At 46.9% G+C, this 22,079-nt stretch overlaps 1 protein-coding gene across 2 annotated transcripts in view; it reads right to left on the bottom strand.

The window, feature by feature from the left end:
- The window catches only part of FAM107A (family with sequence similarity 107 member A), a 165,757-nt gene that overhangs the window by 11,491 nt on the left and 132,187 nt on the right, over positions 1-22,079 (bottom strand). The gene's annotated exons all lie outside the window — the stretch shown is intronic.

A 22,079-nucleotide genomic window follows, 5' to 3' on the forward strand; every position in this document is an offset into this window, starting at 1 on the left:
AAAAATGCAAAGGAAGGGAAGAAGCTGAACTTCTTACAAACGCAACAGGCACCTTCTGAGCATCTTTAAATGCAGCGCTAATTCCCCAAGAATGTGATTCTCTACGTGAAGTCGGTCAGGTGCACAGTCATTCTAGGCCAGAAGGCCCTCCGGGGTCTAGCTGTGTGTAAATGCAATTAGCACACCTTCACAGCGCCCTATAAAATGAGACACGTCCTGGTTAATATTAACTTTGTGTCTAAATTCGGTATCAATCGAGGCTGTGAGAGAGAAAAAGAAAGAGAGAGAAAGAAAAAGAGAGAGAGAGAGAGAGAAAGAGATAGAGAAAGAAAGACAGGGAGAGAGAGAAAGAAAGAGAAAGAGAGAGAGAAAGAAAAAAGGGAGAGAAAGAGAGAAAGGGAGAAAGAGAGAAATAAAGAGAGAGGGAGAGAAAGAAAGAGAAAGAAAGAGAGAGAAAGAAAGAAAGAGAGAGAGAAAGAAAAAAGGGAGAGAAAGAGAGAAAGGGAGAAAGAGAGAAATAAAGAGAGAGGGAGAGAAAGAAAGAGAAAGAGAAAGAAAGACAGGGAGAGAGAAAGAAAGAAAGAGAAAGAGAGAGAAAGAAAAAAGGGAGAGAAAGAGAGAAAGAAAGAGAGAGGGAGAGAAAGAAAGAGAAAGAAAGAGAGAAAGAAAAAGAGAGAAAGAGAAAGGGAGAGAGAAAGAGGGAGAAAGAGAGAGGGAGAGAGAGAAAGAAAGCGAAAGAGGGAGAGAAAGAAAGAGAAAGAGAAAGGGAGAGAGAGCGAGAAAGAGAGAGGGAGAAAGAAACAGAGGGAGAAAGAGAGGGAGAGAGAGAAAGGGAGAGAAAGAGAGAGGGAGACAGAAATAGAGCGAGAGAGAAAGAGAGAGAAAGAAAGAGAGAGAAAGCGAGAAAGAAAGAAACAGAGAGAGAAAGAGATAAATAGAGAAAGAAAGAGAGAGAAAGAGAGACGGAGAGAGGAAGAGAAAAAATCTAAAAAGGACTTAAAAGCAAGTATGAAAGGGATGGAAACTGTGAGAGTAATGCTAGAAAAAAACATAAGATTATAAAGAAGCAACTAAAAATAAAGAAGTCGAGTTATAAACAGAAGAAGAAGAGATGCAGCAGATAAAGTCGTGTCCCAAAGCGAAGACCCTCCCGTCCATTAAAGAGCCCCTGACCGCTGATATATGCTGTCCAGCATCAGACACATTGTATGTTTGACTCTGAAACACTGCGGCGTTTCAGAAACAAAGATTCTTTCAAATCCCTGATCATTTCTCCCCGCCCGCTGCTAATGATTGACAGGTCTCTCCCTATACAGGTCTACTCTGCACTCAATAAGTGAGCGTGGAGAAGCCTCCAGGGACAAGGCATTTCCAATTAGTCTCCTTTGCAGCTTTTTCCCCTGACGGCTTTTAAAGTATCTTTTTCTCCAAAACGCTGCACCATATTTGTCTAAAATCATGTGGCCAGTGTCTGATCCAAGCTGTCTGTGCATACAGGTACACACTGGTTCCCTTTAAAGAACATAGTGAAGCTCAATTCCAGCTGCACAGTCTTCCCCATTGCCTTTGTATCACTGGAAACCAGGTATGATATACTGTTCCCTTCTCTACCTTGGACCACCAGGGATACATATATTAAACTATTGTCTATCCTAGACCTACAGAATTGTACATGTTACCTCCTTCTCTGCTGAAGACCCCCATGAATGCAAACAAAGACTTTAACTAACCAAGGGCACCAAGGATATTGACCTTGACCACTTCAACACTCTTGACCACCAGGGATGTTGGCATAAAGACTATAGCATAATTGATCTGGATGCAACATTAAAGGCATGGGTGATCAATATAATATCAGTGGGAGGGAGGAATAATCAGTGGTTTCCAGCTCCAGTACCGGCTGAATGTAAACAGTCAACAGAGCAGCTCCAATCCTTTGCCGAGGACTGCGGATCAGCTACTATTCATGTGAATTCAAGCTGATCTGCAGTTCTGCTCCGTGCTGGAGCTGTGCTGTTCTGTTCACATCTATCCACCGGCTGAACTGATCGGTGCAGGGTGGTGGATCCCAACCAATCTGATCAAATCATCAATAAAACAAGGCTGGACAACCCCTTTAAGCTATGGTTGAGTCAAGGCCAGCAGCGCGGGAGTCATTTCTTTCCAGTGGCTCCTCACTCTGACTCTCCCGCAATATATAAAGGGCATATTATGCATCAATAGGTCACATTGACACAACCTCTCAGACGGACTGGTGGGATTTGCCTTTTATACCCGGAACATAAAATTTTCCGCTTTGGTCTTGGAGTGTCCTTCAGACTCTCTTCGAGGTGTCGAATTTGCCTTTGATAGAGGAGTCACAAGTCCGAACGGCCTTTAATTTGTTGTGATGCATTAATTATCATCCTCTTTATAACCTGAAACTGTATTTGCCAGCAAAGCAACAGTCATCCGATATGTCTAAGACACAGCAAAACAGAATACTTAGAGGAACCCAAAGGCCGTTACTAAAGACACCTAATCCCATTACTTATTAAAAGCTTCCAATGGATTGTGCGCCAACAACAGTTATTATACATTTCATTTTCCATTTGGGTAACAAACATGAATAATGTAAATGCAGATAGTGAGTGGGTGAGGCGAATACGCACCTGTAAGGATATTGTTATCCTTCAAGTAGTGCCAAGAAATCTCACAAGACGGGATAGATGATGGATCCTTTCATATGCAACGTACATGAGGCTTCATTTCTGTTATGTGGGTCTGTCCATGGTCCTGCACAACCCACTCCAATTACCAGATTCTAAGCCTTCACCTTTCACCCTTGTATAAGGATCTGGACTAACACAGAGGTCCCTAGGTTGGGGTCACGGAGTCAGTTTCTCATGATGACTATGGGATAGTGGGGAACGAGGCGCCTAAGCTGTGTAGGGGGGTTTAGGGGTAGGCCCACCCCTGCATTTGTAGCCAGCACACTGATGGTCTGTGTAATAATTGTAAACTGTAAATGCCTTGTGTAGAATCACCACCAGGTGGCAGTGTAGCAGCACGGTTGTCCTGGCACCTGGGTGGGCAGGGGGAGAGTAGTAGTAGTAGGAGTGTAGAAAGTATATAAGTGTTACGTCACCACCGAAGTCCGCTCCAGCGACTTCTGCTCCGATCGCCAGGCGACGCCGTGTTCCTGCCGTGGATGGTGCTGGTGATGGGAGAGGAGTCGATGCAGGCTCCGATCATCCACTGGGCTGGGTTACCTTGGGATCTGCAGTACCTCTGGCTGACTGTGGGTGGCGTGTGTCTTCCAGCTGAAGTTCCCAGCGTTCAGCTACAGCCAATGGGAAGACACCACACCCTTCTTAGTTCCCCTCCTGTCTGATGACCTCTGCCAGAGATAGTTCTGATTTCCTGGCTCCTGGTCCGCCCTATTCTGTTTTGTGATTCCTGTGTGCTGACTTCTGCGTGTTTCCTGACTACCCTTCTGCCTGCTGTTTTTGTACCTCACTGCCCAATCCGGATTTGACCTCTGCTATGTTTTCTGATTACATCCTTGCCTGCCGATTCTGTCCCTGTTCTGCTATTCCTGGTTTGACCCTGCCTGACAAGTACTCTTATCGGACTGCAGCCTTCCACAGGTAGTGATCTCCAGGGTCCTGTGTAATTCCAAATCCCTGTATAGGGGTTAAAAGGGTTTCAGGGTTCTGGGGGTCCTGCTTGGTGAGTGTCTTCCCTCTAGCCTGTACATTACATCCCATCTGAGTCTGTTGATCCAGGCAGGCGTTACAATAAGGGAGAGATAGAGGATAGAAGACAGGAGAGTCCCCATGGAGAAATAGCGTGATTTACCCCAATTTGAAGATTCTGACCTTACGGGTCACCCCAGCGGCCGTGACACGCGGGATCCGTCTGGATTGTTTGAACTGCGTCCCGGGAAAGAGGGGTTTAGTCTGATGGTCAAGGGTCTGACGTCCGTATTACCTGGCTCATGATACTCAATGACTTCCTCACTAACTGAAGGTCAGTGCGCCCTCAAGATGTAGGGTATGGCTGGATGGCCTCGGCACTGAAGGGAGAGCCCTCTCAGTTGTGGTCCTTTTTATGTGTTAGCGTTCCCTGTGGGTGGGGTGAAGTGACTAAGCGGACTTAATGAACCAGTCGGTGCCAGAGTGAAGTATAGTGAAGGAATGAGAGGCCTAGAGGTCACAGACAGAACCCAGGTGCCTGGGATATGGACTGCTGCTAAATTATTTGTAAGAAGAAGGAGTGGAAGGAACCCCTTTGGAAAGTGTACTAGTGCCGGCGAAGCGCGGACCAAAGTGTTGCAGAGGTTTCAGAAAAATAAAGTTTACATGTTTAAGAGAAGAAGCCTTGTCTGGACTTTATTGACTGAAAGCGTGAAAGTGGTGTCGCCTGAAAGGTTATGGAGTTCTCCTGTGTGTGGTGCAGCGATGGGGAGGCGAGGGGTTAATGACAGGCTGTGAGGTGGCCTACCGTCCCCTGTAACCACAACTACAACCGTTCCCTGCCTCGTGCCCTCCACCACAACTGTCCCTCAAACTAGGAGACCCTATGCTATTCCTAATCACAGGGATACTCCTGATGGTGGAGAGGCCCGAGTCTCCTTCCTGGCCCTCCATCTGACCAGTCCTGATCTGATTCCCCCTACCCCTCTCCCCAGTGAGAGATGGAACAGGAGTGTGTTGAAAACTCACTCTTCAACTACTTTTTAATCAGACCAATACTATTTTGTATTGATAACTTAAAGTGAATCTGTCACCAGATTTTTGCCACCTTAACTGAGAGCAACATAATACAGAGACACTGATTCCAGCAATGTGTCATTTACAGGGCTGTATGCTGTAGTGTAACCAAAATCATTGTTTTATGTGCAGGAGATTATCACTAGAGGACTAGCAAACCTATTTCTAGGTAGTCCAACCACACCCCCACCACTGATTGGCAGATTTCTGTGTACACAGAAAGCGGCCAATCAGTGATGAGGGTAGAGTTATACAAAGCTCAGAATTCAGAAACTGGTAGATCTACAGCAGATAAATCAGTTTTTAATGAAAACTGCAGCTACCAGGAAAGTAAATGACCCATTGCTGGAGTCAGGGTCTACATCATGCTGCTCTCAGATTACATAGAAAAAGCTGGTGACAGATTCCATTTAAGTGCCTTTTGGAATATGTGACAAGTCAATGGTGGCGATATCTCTAGTTAGACTGTAAGGCACCATTTCAAATTGTGAAATTTCACATGGTGCCTTATGAATCCTGGACCTCACTGCTGCAAAGCAATAATGCTAACCACTGAGCTACCGTGTGTCACGCTAGGTACGGGGAAGTACCAAGCAAATGACGAAAGGGAAGGGAAAGGAAACCCTGTGTCTAGGGAAGGAGGAGATGGTGACCCCTGACCAAACCTACTGCTGGACCCTGGGGTCCTTCACAACCCTAGAGGGGTTCAACACCTATGCGCAGAGCAGTATACCTGACCATAGGTATGCCTAATGCTGGGTCCTAACTAGGGAATGGATGGGATGAGCTTTCACTATCCTAGATCGGTTCCGCACCTATGCGCCGAGCCAGATACCTGACCCTAGATATCCCTAGTGCTGGGTCCTAAATTGGGAATGGGTAGGATGAGCTCTTCATCAACCCAACTAAACACTAAAGAAGACACAAAGAGGACACACAAGGGGACAATGCATGAACTACTTATCTACACCGATAGCACAGAGGAGTACAAGTCACCTGCTTGCAACCAAGGCTTGAATGAACTGAAAATATCACCAGCACCAGTCCAAGGAAGGAAAGAAGAGGTATTTAAGCACTAAGTTAATGCTGATGATCATCAGCTGGGCGGAAGGTGAGCTCCTGCTGGGTCCAAAAGGGGGGAGATGAGTGCAGGAACAATGAAAAGTAGAGAGCATTCTGCGCAGCCAAATGCTGTGACCTTCTATGGCCAGAAACCACATGACTGTCTATCACCCATGACACACCTGACACACCGTGCCAGTCGTAGTTTCTGTCCAGCTTGTGGGAATTTCGAGGTCAGACATATTACCTATCATAATGTTATGCATCCACCAAACCCCAAAAATAAATTTCCAGCACTTACTAGTTTTTTCTTTTTGTTTCAAAAAGTTTTAAAAATATAATTATGAGGAATAACAGCAGAATTTTTAGGATTGAAAGCACATAACGCACTTTCTATATAACCCCCCCACACCGGACAGCTATGTTGGCGCCATTGTAATCTAATATCTAAATAACCCGGGCAGAATGCAGATGGAGATCCTCGGCACAATCTCGGCAGTGGGGAACGTTCCGACAACAGTGGAGCTTTGTTTGACAACAATAGCTAAGACATTTGTATTCCTCCGGCCGCTGGCGCACGGTGTCATGCAGATTCCTTACGGCCCGGCTTCCAGGCTATGAGAAAAGAAAAAGTTTTTATTTCCTCATTTTCAATGGTCTGAGTGAGTCTGTCGGAGATGAGGGACGCTTGGCTACGTATAAAGAAGCTAACCGTATGGTGAAGAAAGGAGGCTGGCCCGATGCCCAGATGAAGAGGGAACGTTTCTCATGAGACTCGCTGAGCACATGGGTTCTGCCCGCGCCCCGCACTGGAACCGCACTGAATGGCTATACACCAGAAGGACGGAGCATTGTATTGAGGAGACCTTCAAATAAACCACTTGTGGGGCATTCAGACAAAACCTCAGCACAAGGGCCGAAAAAAGACGATTCTTGAGGCCGACCTCATTCAACTTCATGCTCTGGCTCACATATTTTTTAGTATCCTCTATCCAGAGTATGGGTGACTTATAAACTACACATGAACATGAAAAATGTATGTAATATACAAACAGCGGATGAAATAAGTAATGAACACGTCAATAATTTTGTATGTAAATATGTAGCGCCCCTAAGCCACTCAGGGCACTACTAGGTACTGCATCCTCACAAGGATGCAGGGCCTACCCTCTGGGATCTGGAACACCTACACACACTAAAATCCTAGTTCCCACGACACACCAGGAGGCATGGACTAGTCAGACACTGGGGGATGGTCACCTAGAGGGCGGAGCCACACCAGGGACTAAACAGCCTGGTGGGAGTGGACAAGACAGAACAGTGAGACGAGTAGTGCACAGTGAAGTGTACAGACGTGCCTCGAGCTGGGTCGTGTAACGGTGACCCCGGGGGCACAGGAGAGTGGTCGCCAGGGCGGGTACATCCGAGTACCGCTGGGACCAGAGCACCGACGGGGCACAGGGCCCTAGGTCAGGCGACAGTTTTAGACGGCCTGGCAAATATCTGCACAGTGAGGGAACCTTCACGGACCACACTGACCCACAAATCGGGGGCACCAGCAGTAAAGCAAGGATCAGGGTTCGGGACACGGACCGGCCCTACAGGGTCCACACTGCCCACCGTACGGACAAGGAGACTGCCACAATAAGGGACAGTCGGCCTCCAAGCGACGGGTCCCCAAAACACACTGAGGGTGCCAGGGACAGAGCAACCGAGTCATCAAACTAGCACTGGAAATACAGGGACCTGAACCTGCCGTCCAAGGGTCCAAGAGTGAGTAGAGACTGTTAATTGCAACCCCGGTGTGGCCTCCCTTATCCCGGCGCTTCCACCATACACTCCCTAGGCTCAGCCCTACCTGCGGAGGGCCTACCACCTCAGCTGCCATTACCACCAGCCCTAGGAGTAACCAATCCAGCCTCAGCGGTTCCATCATCCTAACCGCAACCCGCAGGTGGCGTCACACTAATGACTATAATTCTCCCTGTAAATATTCCCCTTTTAAAAAGTCCCCAGGGCACGGGACCGGGCAACGGCCACCAAAGTGACATTCCCCAGTCATACACTGCCCGGGACAGAGAACCCCATTCCCTGGGCGACACAAATATATTTCTAAACCCGCTATTCACTTGAACCCATCCAATCCACGCAAAGAAATCAAACCATGAAAGTCCATAAATTAAGTGATGTGTAATAATGAGAAAAAGTATTGAACACATGAAGAAAGAGTAGTGCAAAAATCCATTGAAAGTCATGACACCAGCTGAAATGTATCGGTAAATAGAAATCAATCCTGCCACTTAGTGAATAATATCAGCTTGCTCAACTATAAAAAGGTGTCTCATTTCCAAGGTGCCACACAAGAAACATCTCATGATGGGTAAAACCAGTGAGCTGTCTCAAGACCTTCACATACTTATTGTTGCAAAACATACTGATGCCATTAGTTAGAGAAAAATTTCCAATCTACTGAAGGTAGCTCTGTTGGGATTATAATCCGGAAGTGGGAAGATCATCATTTCACCATAAACCGGCCATGAACAGGTGCTCACTGCAATATTTGACAAAGAGGAGTGAAAAGAATTACCAGAAGAGTTGTCCAAAAGCCAGGACCACTTTTAGAGAGTTACAGAAAGAACTGGAATCAGCAGGTACTATTGCGTCATGTAAAACAATAAGGTATGCACTCTCCTCCATGGTCTGTATGCACGCTCCTGTATGCACTCTCCTGTATGCACACTCCTGTATGCACGCTCACCACACAATACTTCACGTCTGAACAAAAAGCAGGTTCAAGAGCATTTAAAGCTTGCTCCACAACATGACCTTGTCCTGTAGATCTACATTTGCTATCATGTGTAATTGAAGAGGATGTGGTCTATGTAGTAGCAGGAGAGAGCCAAACAATCTGCAACTATGGTGTTATACAATTAAGACAATTCTGGAAGACTCCATAATGAGATGCCACATCCTGTAATGGGCCATTTGCATCAATTTTTTTATAGTTTTTTTAAATTCCAAAGCAAAACTCAAAACTCATGTTACTCCCCTAATCCTGATATACCATGCTGTGGCTCCATTGCCTTGGCTCCGTTAGGCCAACACGTTGTCAATACCCGGGGCTGCCATGTGGAATGTGTCAGTTCCGATTTATTTGTCAGGCCCCTTGGACTTCCTCACCATGGATCATAGAAAAGGACCTTATGGAGGGGACTGTAAGGGGGATAATATGAGCCTTTTAATTAATATACAATCCGGCCCCTAAGTTTCTGGGCCTCTGACTACCCCTCGTAGTGCCCTAATGTCGGACTTATGGCAGCCTCTGCTACAATAACAAACAACATACAGTTAGATACAGAAATCTTTGAACTGTGACAATCTTCGTGATTTCAGCTCTGCAGGACAATAGTTTTTATTTAAAACAAAACACTGAGATGCAATAGAACTGGAGACTTTCAGGATTAAAGGGGTTGAAGAAAAATATACTGTGAAATGTTTAGGAATTCCAGCCATTTTTCTACTAAGTCTCCTCATTTCAAGGGATCAAAAGTAATCGGACAAATGTACATTACAATAAATGAAATGTTCCGGTTTAATCTTTTGTAGAGAATCCTTTGCAGCAATGACTGAAGTCCTCTGGCCATGGACGTGTCCATCGCGGGTCTCCTGTGTGAGACTTCCGGCTGTGGACGCCTCCATCGCTGGTCTCCTCCTGTGTGAGGCTTCCGGCTGTGGACGCCTCCATCGCTGGTCTCCTCCTGTGTGAGGCTTCCGGCTGTGGACGCCTCCATAGCTGGTTACTCCGAAGTGAGGCTTCTGGCCATGGACGTCTCCATCGCTGGTCTCCTCCTGTGCGAGGCTTCCGGCCATGGACATCTCCATCGCTGGTTACTCCGGAGTGAGGCTTCTGGCCATGGACGTCTCCATCGCTGGTCTCCTCCTGTGAGAGGCTTCTGACCGTGGACGTCTCCATCGCTGGTCTCCTCCTGTGTGAGACTTCCAGCCATGGACGTCTCCATCGTTGGTCTCCTCCGGTGTGAGGCTTTGCTGCCTTTACTGCGGTGACTTCAGTTGTTTCTTGTTTGTGGCTCTTTTTGCCTTAAGTTTTGCCTTATTCCTGTGAAATGTAGCTAGATGGCGCAGAGATCCGGTGAGGACTTGACCTTTGCGGAATATTCCATTTCTTTGCTTTTGCAGGATGTTTTGGGTCAATGTACAGCTGTCTGTGAAGCGCCGTCCAAGTAACCTAGTTGCTTTTGGATGCATCGGAGCAGAAACTTGCCCTGTAAACGTCAGAATTCATTCGCCTGCTTCTGTCTTCAGTCACATCATCAATTATCACTAGTGCCCCAGGGCCATTGCTAGCCCAGCATGCCCGGCCAGAACACTACCTCCGGGACGTGCGGTGCTCTGGATCAGGAGCCACTCCAAGTCTTCTCCAGACTTTCTTCTTCAATCATTCTGGTAAAGGTTGATCCTGGTCTCCTCTGTTGCTTTTACAGAACTGGGCGGCTTTTTTAGATTTTTTTTTTTGGCAAAGTCTTAAATGGCCTTTCTATTTTTCCAGCTACTGTTTTCCACCTTGTGGTGACCCCTCTGTATTTGCACCTCGTTGTGACCCCTCTGTATTTGCACCTCGTTGTGACCCCTCTGTAGTTGCTCCTTGTGGTGACCCCTCTGTATTTTCTCCTCTTGGTGACCCCTCTATATTTACACCTCATGGTGACCCTTCTGTAGCTGCTCCTTGTGGTGACCCCTCTGTAGCTGCTCCTTGTGGTGACCCCTCTGTATTTGCTCCTTGTGGTGACCCCTCTGTATTTGCTCCTTGTGGTGACCCCTCTGTATTTGCTCCTTGTGGTGACCCCTCTGTATTTGCACCTTGTGGTGACCCCTCTGTATTTGCCCCTTCTGGTGACCCCTCTGTATTTGCACCTTGTGGTGACCCCTCTGTATTTGCCCCTTCTGGTGACCCCTCTGTATTTGCTCCTTGTGGTGACCCCTCTGTATTTGTTCCTTGTGGTGACCCCTCTGTATTTGCCCCTTGTGGTGACTCTTCTGTATTTGCCCCTTGTGGTGACCCCTCTGTATTTGCCCCTTGTGGTGACCCCTCTGTATTTGCCCCTTGTGGTGATCCCTCTGTATTTGCCCCTTGTGGTGACCCCTCTGTATTTGCCCCTTGTGGTGACCCCTCTGTATTTGCCCCTTGTGGTGACCCCTCTGTATTTGCTCCTTGTGGTGACTCCTCTGTATTTGCACCTTGTGGTGACTCCTCTGTATTTGCCCCTTGTGGTGACCCCTCTGTATTTGCCCCTTGTGGTGACCCCTCTGTATTTGCCCCTTGTGGTGACTCCTCTGTATTTGCTCCTTGTGGTGACCCCTCTGTATTTGCCCCTTGTGGTGACTCCTCTGTATTTGCACCTTGTGGTGACTCCTCTGTATTTGCCCCTTGTGGTGACCCTTCTGTATTTGCTCCTTGTGGTGACTCCTCTGTATTTGCTCCTTGTGGTGACCCCTCTGTATTTGCTCCTTGTGGTGACCCCTCTGTATTTGCTCCTTGTGGTGACCCCTCTGTATTTGCTCCTTGTGGTGACCCCTCTGTATTTGCTCCTTGTGGTGACTCCTCTGTATTTGCACCTTGTGGTGACCCCTCTGTATTTGCTCCTTGTGGTGACCCCTCTGTATTTGCTCCTTGTGGTGACTCCTCTGTATTTGCTCCTTGTGGTGACTCCTCTGTATTTACTCCTTGTGGTGACCCCTCTGTATTTGCTCCTTGTGGTGACCCCCCTGTATTTGCTCTTTGTGGTGACCCCTCTGTATTTGCTCCTTGTGGTGACCCCTCTGTATTTGCACCTTGTGGTGACTCCTCTGTATTTGCTCCTTGTGGTGACTCCTCTGTATTTGCACCTTGTGGTGACTCCTCTGTATTTGCTCCTTGTGGTGACTCCTCTGTATTTACTCCTTGTGGTGACTCCTCTGTATTTGCTCCTTGTGGTGACCCCTCTGTATTTGCACCTTGTGGTGACCCTTCTGTATTTGCACCTTGCGGTGACTCCTCTGTATTTGCTCCTTGTGGTGACCCCTCGTATTTGCTCTTTGTGGTGACCCCTCTGTATTTGCACCTTGTGGTGACCCCTCTGTATTTGCTCCTTGTAGTGACTCCTCTGTATTTGCTCCTTGTGGTGATCCCTCTGTATTTGCACCTTGTGGTGACCCCTCTGCATTTGCACCTTGTGGTGACCCCTCTGTATTTGCACCTTGTGGTGACCCCTCTGTATTTGCTCCTTGTGGTGACTCCTCTGTATGTGCCCCTTGTGGTGACTCCTCTGTATTTGCACCTTGCGGTGACTCCTCTGTATTTGCACCTTGTGGTGACTCCTCTGTATTTGCCCCTTGTGGTGACTCCTCTGTATTTGCCCCTTGTGGTGACCTTTCTGTATTTGCACCTTGTGGTGACCCCTCTGTATTTGCTCCTTGTGGTGACGCCTCTGTATTTGCTCCTTGTGGTGACCCCTCTGTATTTGCCCCTTGTGGTGACCTTTCTGTATTTGCACCTTGTGGTGACCCCTCGTATTTGCTCCTTGTGGTGACTCCTCGTATTTGCTCCTTGAGGTGACCTCTCTGAAGTCTGTCTCATGAAGTCTTCTCTTTATGGTGGACTTAGATCCTGAAACGTAGACTTACTGTAGACTGGTCTTCACTTGGGTGGATAGTGTGAATGTGTTTCTTCACCTTGTAAATGATTCTGCCATCATGCACCATTGTTGACTTCTGAGGATGTCAAGACCTTTTGGAGTCCACCAGTGCATTCCCTTTTTTCCGCAGAATATACCAAACTGTTGATTTGGCTGCTCCTAACATTTTTGCTATTTCTCTGATTTCTTTTTTTTCAGCCCAGTGACGGTCAGTTTCTTTTCCATAGAGAGCTCCTCTGACTGCATGTTGTGGGTGCACAGCAACAACTTCCAAATGCAAATGCTGCACCTGGAATCAGCTCCAGACCTTTTACCTGATTAATCGATGATAGATTAATGGGGGAATTGTGAATGCAGCCCATTAGAGAGCTTTTGAGATAAGTGTCCAATTACCTTTGGTATATTGAAAATGAGACAGTGACATATCAAAGAGCTGGAATTCCTAAACCCTTCCTCAAATTAGGATCTAAATCCCCTCATTTAGAATCTGAGAATCGTCGTCACTTTAAGCCCAGATTTATTATATCACTGTATCTTGAATATGTTTTGGTAAAGAGCTGAAATGCTAAAACTTGTGTCACTGTCCAAATATTTTGGGACCTAACTGTATAATATTGAGCTTGATAGCGCTATAAATTACCGCATATACTCGAGTATAAGCCAAGCAGAGTATAAGCTGAGGCCCCTAATTTCACCACAAAAAAACCCGGGAAAACATATTGACTCGAGTATAAGCCTAGGGTGGGAAATGCAGCAGCTGCTGGAAAATTTCAAAAATAAAAATAGATAACAATAAAATGTAATGTGCTCCATTCTTGTGTCCTGTAGTAATGTGCCCCATCCTGTAGTAATGTGCCCATTCATGTGCTCCATTCTGTAGCATTGTGACCATGCTGTAGTATTGTGCCCATTCTGTAGCATTGTGACCATCCAGTAGTATTGTGCCCATCCTGCAGCATTGTGCCCTATCTGTAGTATTGTGCCCATCCTGTAGTAATGTGCATCATCCTGTAGTAATGTGCCCATTCTTGTGCTCCATTCTGTAGCATTGTCCCCATCCAGTAGTATTGTGCCCATTCTGTAGCATTGTGCCCATCCTGTAGTATTGTGCCCATCCTGTAGCATTGTTCCCCTTCTTGTGCCCCATCTTGTAGTAATGTGCCCATAACTGTGCCCCATCCTGTAGTTATGTGCCCATTCTTGTGCCCCATCCTGCAGTAATGTGCAACATCCTTGTGCCCATCGTTTAGTAATCTCATGATTCCAGTCCCCTTCTTGTCCCCTATTATGCTGTTGTTCACACACACACACACACACACACTAAAAATATTTCCACCCGTCCTCCGTTCCTTCGGTGTCCGCTTACCTGCTTCTTGCAGATCGCACATAGGTGCATGGCGCCGCCGTTGCTGTCATCAATTTGCTGCCGTTGAATGCTTTCCGGCAGTGACGCAAACCAATTAATTGCAGTAAAGCGATAATGGCAGACAGCAGCCCCGGCCTGGTCTGCGATAATCGAGGGGTCTATGTGTGGTCTGCAAGAAGCAGGTAAGAGGACACCGCAGGAATGGAGGACAGGTGAGAATAATATTTTGTAGGAACCTCATTCGAGTATAAGCCAAGGGAGGGGGGGGGGGGCATTTTCGGCTTAAAAAAATAGGCTTAAAAACTCTGCTGATACTCGAGTATATACAGTACGTGCCTAAACACGGAATGTTTCATTAACCCCTATACAGGGATTTGGAATTACACAGGGCCCTGGAGATCACTATCTGTGGAAGGCTGCAGTCCGATGAGAGTAGTCGTCAGGCAGGGTCAAACCGGGAACTGCGGAACAGGGACAGAATCGGCAGACAAGGACGTAATCAGAAAACGTAGCAGAGGTCAAATCCGGATCGGGCAGCGAGGTACAAAACAGCAGGCAGAAGGGTAGTCAAAAAACACGCAGAAGTAAGCACATAGGAATCACAAAACAGAATAGGGCAGACCAGGAGCCAGGAAATCAGAACTATCACTGGCAGAGGTCAGCAGACAGGAGGGGAACTAAGAAGGGTGTGGTATCTTCCCATTGGCTGTAGCTGAACGCTGGCAACTTCAGCTGGAAGACACACGCCACCCACAGTCAGCCAGTGGTATTGCAGATCCCAAGACAACACAGTCCAGTGGATGATCGGAGCCTGCGCCCACCGCTGGCATCGACTCCTCTCCCATCACCAGCACCATCCACGACAGGAACACGGCGTCGCCTGGCGATCGGAGCAGAAGTCACTGGAGCAGACTCCGGTGATGACGTAACAATATATCAATAAGGAGTCCCCTTATAGGACCCAGCCTGTTGCATAAATGTACAGGCCCTATAACTAATTTGTGTGAATATTAATATATTATTATATTAATTATAATATTAATTATAATTATATTAAATATATTAATTATAATTATATTAATATTTACGAATATTATTTGAGTATTATGTCAGTGTAAAATCTACAGAACAAAACAATTACGGTAGTATCTAAAAGTAAATGACAGTCTCTGTACCGATACTTCTCTGTCTTCGTACAAACATTCCAAGCAATCATTGGATAATTGAAATCTGATTATCCCGCTATGAAATACTTGTCATAATGATATCTCGCCATTTACCTTCCAGCTGATTTTCAGGATAATAAAAATCTATTGTAAAACACCTCGTTATGCAAATGCAGTTAATATAAAGTAAATATGATTTACAGAAATGGAAGCAGCTGTCCTGGCGAGGAATATCAGTCCACGGAGCTGGCAGGGACGGCGTTTACAAAATGAACATTTGGCAGGAGGCGCACAGATGGTAGTGTTAGCGCGGAGAGAGGGGGAGGACTGTAGGGAGATAAAGTAAGTGGGCTCTACAGTCACAGTCCAGCGATAACCAAAATAGTCTGAAATCATTTCATACCTAACAAATCCTTATTTTAATATAATCTACAACAGGGGTCTCAAACATGTGTCCCACAGGTAGCAGAGATCCCGTAATGATGGGGCAAAGTCCAGGGGGCCACCGATGCCAGCGCTTCTTTTCAATTGAATGAGCAGACGCCAGCTCTCTACACCGTAATAACAATAGCAGCCATGGGCCAATAAGAGGCCGGCAGCTGACGTCAGCATTCTGACACGGGCGGCATATGACGTCACTGCTGTGTGCCCCCCCGGCTGTACAAGAGTAGAAGAAAATGTTGCTGAGGGAGTGAGGTCAGGTGAGGATTTTCTTAAATGTGTATGTGAAAAGGGGCACAAAGGGGGACATTACAGCAATATGGGGACCCAGATGGGGGACATTACTACACTATGGGGACCAAGATGGGGGACATTACTACACTATGGGGACCAGGATGGAGGACATTACTACAAGATGGGGACATTATTACACTATAAGGATCAGGATGGGGAACATTACTACAGGATGAGGGACATTACTACAGGATGGGAGACATTACTACAGGATGGGAGACATTAGTACACTATAGGGACCAGGATGGGGAACATTACTACAGGATGGGATACATTACTACAGTATGGGGAACAGTACTACACCATGGGGGCCAGGATGGGGGACATTACTACAAAATGGAGACCATAATGGGGGACTTTACTACACTAAAGGGACCAGGATGGGGAACACTACTTCAGGATAAGGTACATTACTAAAGTATAGGGACTAGGATGGGGAACAGTACTACACTATGCGGGCCAGGATGGGGCACATTACTACAAAATGGAGACCAGGATAGGGGACATTACTATACTATAGGGACCAGGATAAGGAAAAATATTACAGGATGGGGAACATTACTACAGAATGGGGAACATTACTACAGGATGGGGAACATTACTACAGGATGGGGACCAGGATGGAAATCATTACTACAAGATGGGGGCCAGGATGGGGAACATTACTACATGATGGGGAACATTACTACACTATGGGGAATGGCATGGGGGACATTACTGTAATATGGGGACCAGGATGGGGAACATTACAAGTTGGGAACCAGAAGGGCGGACATTACTTCACAATGGAGACAAGAATTAGGGGCATTACTATAAAAATGTTGGCAAGAATTACTATATGGTGCTAATTGTAAGACAATATTACTGTATGGGACTGACTGGGGGACACATGAAGAAAAAAAATAGTAAAAAAACAATCAAAATAAAGTATGAAAAAATATTTTGAAATCAAAAATACTCTTTTTCGTACAAACTAATAAACAAAAAAAGTAGGTTTGTTATCGCTGCATCCTTAAAGACCCAAGCTATAAAACTTACCTCAACCCATTTATTTAAAAAAAAAGTAGCATGCCAAAAATGTTTAAAAAATTATCAAAAGTGTATAGAAAAAATATGGTATCACCAAAAATGTCATCTCCTCCTGCAAAGAAAGAAGCACATCAAATCCAAATTTCTCATATCCCCAGCTGAGGTTGAGACCCCTGATCTACACGATACAGGACAGCTGGTGACAATCATCATGTCCACACGCGGCAGAAAGTTCTGCTACAAAACAATCGGATCCATGCATCTAAATGCATTTTTTTTATAACATTTGTGCAGGGATTTTTGTACATGAATATTCCCTTAAAGTGATATTTCTGCAACTGAAAGTTATCAATAGGTTAGGGGGGAAATTGGAGAAGCAAGCGATCCTGAGAATGGTGATCCCTGTATGAATGGAGCGGAGGTGTGAATGCTCAACCTCTGCCCCATTCATTGTCTTTGGGAGTGCAGAGAAAGCAGAGTACAGCCGTCAGCTATTTCCGACAGTCACATACAAGATAAATGCGCCCCTCTGTTGCCTTCAGACTGGGGTCAGCAGCTTTAGATGGGAACGTCTCGCTCCCACACAGTGTCGCATATATAAAACTGATGGGAAACTAAATAAACTGAAAAAAAGTATGGGTTTTCAAAGTAAGTACATCAGCCTCATCAAGTTATATAGTCAGGAGCTGCATATTCTTAATGTTCTGTTCAGCTCTTGTCTTAATATTGTGGCTATCAAATATAAAAGTGAAGCTAAAAATGGGGGAAAGAACAAAAAATAAGTAAGAGTTCTTGAGGAACACTTTTTGCAAGAAGGGTCTGTATATGAGGGTATATAGTCAATTGAAGCTTTCCTTCCCAGAAGCTTGTTCCTGTAAACGGTCACCAGATTTCACATTACAAAAGGCATGCATTATTATACAGATCTTTTGGACCTGAAATGTTTGGTGTATTTACTTTTAAAAATCAATGTCAGTATATCTGAATAAGGCTAGAGTCACACTTGCGTGTGACTCACGGATCACATCATACTGCCTGGACTGGCCGCCGGCTCTCCTGACCTGAGCTTGTGAGCTTCAGGTATTTCTATGGAGCGAACATGCTCCTGTCAGGAGAGCCGGTGGCCGGTCCGGGCAGTGCGATGCGATCCTCGTGCAAGTCACATACAAGTGTAACTCCTGCCTAAACCTAATATTAAAATGAGTCTCATTATAAATCAAGAGAGCTCATGGTGTCCGGTTCCATCTCACCGAACCTGCCTGACAGCTGCAGCTTGTACTGAGCCGAGGGAGATTTCAGCAGCGACAGGGAGGAGGGGCACTGAGGATCTTTCATTCATCCCAGGTGGGCAGAGAATGAATTAAACCTTTATTAAAGATTATGCAGACATGCTGATATGAGCTTTCAAAGTAAGTACACCAGCCTCATTGGGTTTAAGAAATCTATTTTAACGTTTGTCCAATTTGTATTGCAAAATCTGGTGACAGATTCACTTTAGCAGTCAGAAGCTGAATATATTTTTTAGGCACTGCACAGTTCTTGCCAGAATATTATACTAAATATAGAAATAAAATGCATACAAATAATGCTAAAAAAGTGAGGAGAAAAAAAAAGGATAAAAATTAAAAAAATAAACATTTGTTTAAAAAAGGAATTAAAAATAATTAAATAAATGTTATTATTTGCAGACGGGGGTAGCAATTTGAAATGTTTTTTTTTAGGGTTTATCTTAGAGCAGGGTGTCCAACCTGTGGCTCAGGAGCCACATGTGGCTCTCGGGCCTGTGATATGTGGCTCTCGGCTGTCTGCCAGCTTGGTGCATCAGCATCAGGTCTAGTAAACAGATATGAAGAGCAGGTCTCAAGATGGGAATGTTTATGAGTAGCCCCACATAGAAGAGCAGATCTGAGTGGGGGTAAGGTCTTGGTATACTTGGGAATGCTCTGGATGTCATTATACCATTAATGGGGGCTCTAGGTGTCACTATTGGGAGGAGGGTGGTAGCTAGTGTTCACCGTGTGCTTTCTGTTATAGCACACAGAGAGCAGGAACTTTGTAGTCACCTGTCCCTGACGCTGATGTCTCCGGCACTGCTGCTTCCAGGTTTGCGGGGCAGTGAATATTCATGAGCTGAATAAGTTGACATGGAAGCAAGTGTAGCACCCACTGGGCAGGGGTTAAACGTACTCGTCTCCGGGCCGGTGATGTTGGGTCCAGGATGTCATGGGTTTCATGGCCCCGAGGTGTAAAAGGGAAGGATGGGGATGAGTGGTGAAGGTAGTTGGGAGTAGTAGTTGTCTCGTGACACCACCTGCAGTATGCGGCCAGGGATTAGCCTCCGCTGCGGTCGCTGTCCTCTGGGGCGCGTAGTGTCGCAGCTGGGATAGTTCAGCTTCCCACAGGTGAAGATAGGCTCCAGGGAGGATGAATGAAGTAGTAATGGCCGTTAGCGCCGAAGCGTGGGGCGACGGCAATGAAAGGGACGGACACAGTAGTTGCGGTTCCAGGTCTTTACTCACTGTCCATGGATTGCCCGGGAGTTGCTGGTCTTCACCGTGTTGGGCTCCAGCCAATCCCAGGTAAGTTAGAGGTAGCCACCAGTGCTTGAAAGTGTCCTTTTCTAAGGGATGCCCCTTCAGAAGTGAGGAACCCGGGCTCAGCTTCCCACGCCAAGCCTCGGGCCCTGTGAAGAAAAGAGAAGAAAGTGGAGTTGTGTCGCCAGAACTGTACTCCCGACTTGACTGAAGATTGTGTCCAGGTTCCTCCTACTTCGACCCCAAGTGGTTCCCCCCCCCCAGGTGGTTGTCCTAGTGACTGGGAAAGTCCCATGCTTCGTGATGACCACCCCCCTATCTACTCTAGTCCAGTCCCCAGTGAGAAGGCACCTAAGCTGTATGTAAGGGGAAATGTGGAAACACCGGTGATTAACCCCCTGTGGCGACTGAAGCCGCAGGGGCGCCACACAAGTGACAACAGTGCCAAAGACATCAGCGCTGGAGACAGGTGAGTACACAAATTCATTCTATTTCACACACGTGTTTTTTTCCGGTATGTGTCACATGAATGACATCAGTGTGCGGTCCGTGTTACATCAGTGCTGCCGGAGAAAAACGGAACACACGCCATGTGCCGCCCCAGTGCCAGCAACCTGCCGCTGCTCGGGTCCGGACCTTCCGGTGGGTGGCTCAAGGGTCTCCAGACCCGGGGGATCCCGCGGACACTTCGAATGAAAAGGGGGTTTTGGTGGACGTATATGTACAGGCTGGGCCGTACTAGGTTCGTGACGCCACCCACGGTATGTGGTGATATTGGACACCACCGCTGCAGTTACGGGGCACCCGGGGGAGATGTTGAGCAGCAAGTTGTTAACCCCTCCGTGGGCAGGGATGGTGGCCCGGGACCCGTTGGGGTTTGGTGGTGCAGGGAGATGGGCGACAGCAGGGTGCTGGTGTACTCACTATTAGAAAACACACAAGTCTCTGGTAAACCAAGGTGATGGTGGTCGGTGCCCGCAGCCGACTGCGTTCTGGTTCCCCCACCCGGCTGGTGGTCTCGGTCTTTCTCCTGCACTTGTTTTAGAACGGTGGACTGCCTGTGCTTGCAACTCCAGGAGTCCGCTCCCGGCTGGATGTGGCCTAAGGAGCCCTTGCCCGCAGACGCTGGCCCATGGGATCTCTGAGCCGTGGCAGTGGCCTTTTATCCCACTCGGTGGGCTGTTGCCTTTAATCGGGACTTTGGATGGGACAGGACCTCTAGTCCTGGCCGCAATCCGTTAATTAACCAGTTCCAGTCGCTTCTGAACCTAGCTTCAGGGTCTGAGTACCCCCTGTGTGCTCTGGTTTCCAAGTCGGTTCCCCGGGTCGGTACCGGCGGGCTACAACCCTGTCCCGGTCCACCTCGGTTCCACCGAGCCGTCTTCCCGGATCCTGCAGACGGAGACCGCCGTCTGCCTCCTAGCCAAAGGCACCAGGGCTCCTACCCTGGTACCTGTCAGTTTGCCTTCAGGCCTGAGACATAGGCCTGACCTCCACTCTCCTTGAACTCTACAACTCATCTCAACTGACTTTTCCCAGCCCTCGGGCTGTCTAAAACTCCTAGGTGGGCATCTTCCAACCGCCTGGTTTCGCCCCCTGGTGTGTCTATCAAGCCCCGAGAGAGGTGACTAGTGTTTTAAGGGTTGGCTGATGTCACCTGTGAGGGAAAGGTGTAGTGTGGGGCACTATTTGTGACTACCTGGCCTGGCCAGGGCGTCACAGCCAAACAAACACATGTCCATGGGAAAACAATAATGTATGCGCAGTGCCATTGATTTTAATGCGTATGAAAACAGACGTCATACGTACCAGAATCATGGACATGTGAAGGAGGCCTTAGACATATAGGAAGCAGCTGATCGACGCTAGTTTGGAAGCTGCACCCATTTTTACACTTTCCCTGCAGGTGATAGCAAGCCAAAGGAATGTATCTACCCTCTGCATTGTCTATTTGCTCAAACAGGAAGAACGCCTTTAAGACCATGACTGTTCCTCTACTCATGGTAGGTGGGAATATGGAGTGTGAGTGAGGGTCCAAGGGAGCACTTGAGTGGATGTGCAGGAACAGAACCTTGCACAAGGAGCAGCTATGGAGACCCCTACACAGGCGGCCGTCAACCCCCAGTATGGCCATGATGATATCTAATATTTATCAATATTCAATATTTAATTACTTTATGGTTTATTATACTATGATTGTCCTCCAGTGATGCCTCCACATAAGGATGGAGCAGGGCACTTGCTCTCTTTGTCTTCAGGTGCACCCACCTCCTCCCAGCCCAGAGATTTCTTCTTCTAGTGTCATCCTTGCACATAGGGTTAACACCACTCGCTGCCTGACATTTCTCCAGCACTTTTCAGCTCATCACGCTGTTTACATAATTGCTGGTGAGAGCGTCCTCCTCCTCATTCTTCTATCACGGCAGAATTCACAATAAGGGACAAATTCGAAACTTGCCGTGGAATCGATGATAATATCAATCAGGGTGTTCTCTTCTGAGCAGAGTCATCTTCATTTTAGTAGCCCTTTTCTGAAAGAGAGCATCCTCACCAGAAATCCCACCCTTGGCTGATTATGGCACCATAATGTTTATACAAATATTATATTACAACAGGAGAGTACGGTCCTTCTCCACCGAAAAATACAGAAAAATACCTTGTCAGATGCTGCAGAGACAGGAATCTGGCAAGGGGTGCACGGTTGTAATCAGAGGAGAGTCCAGTAATATATCCAGAAATAG

Source organism: Anomaloglossus baeobatrachus, chromosome 8 (assembly GCF_048569485.1).
Source record: "Anomaloglossus baeobatrachus isolate aAnoBae1 chromosome 8, aAnoBae1.hap1, whole genome shotgun sequence".
Lineage (NCBI taxonomy): Eukaryota > Metazoa > Chordata > Amphibia > Anura > Aromobatidae > Anomaloglossus > Anomaloglossus baeobatrachus.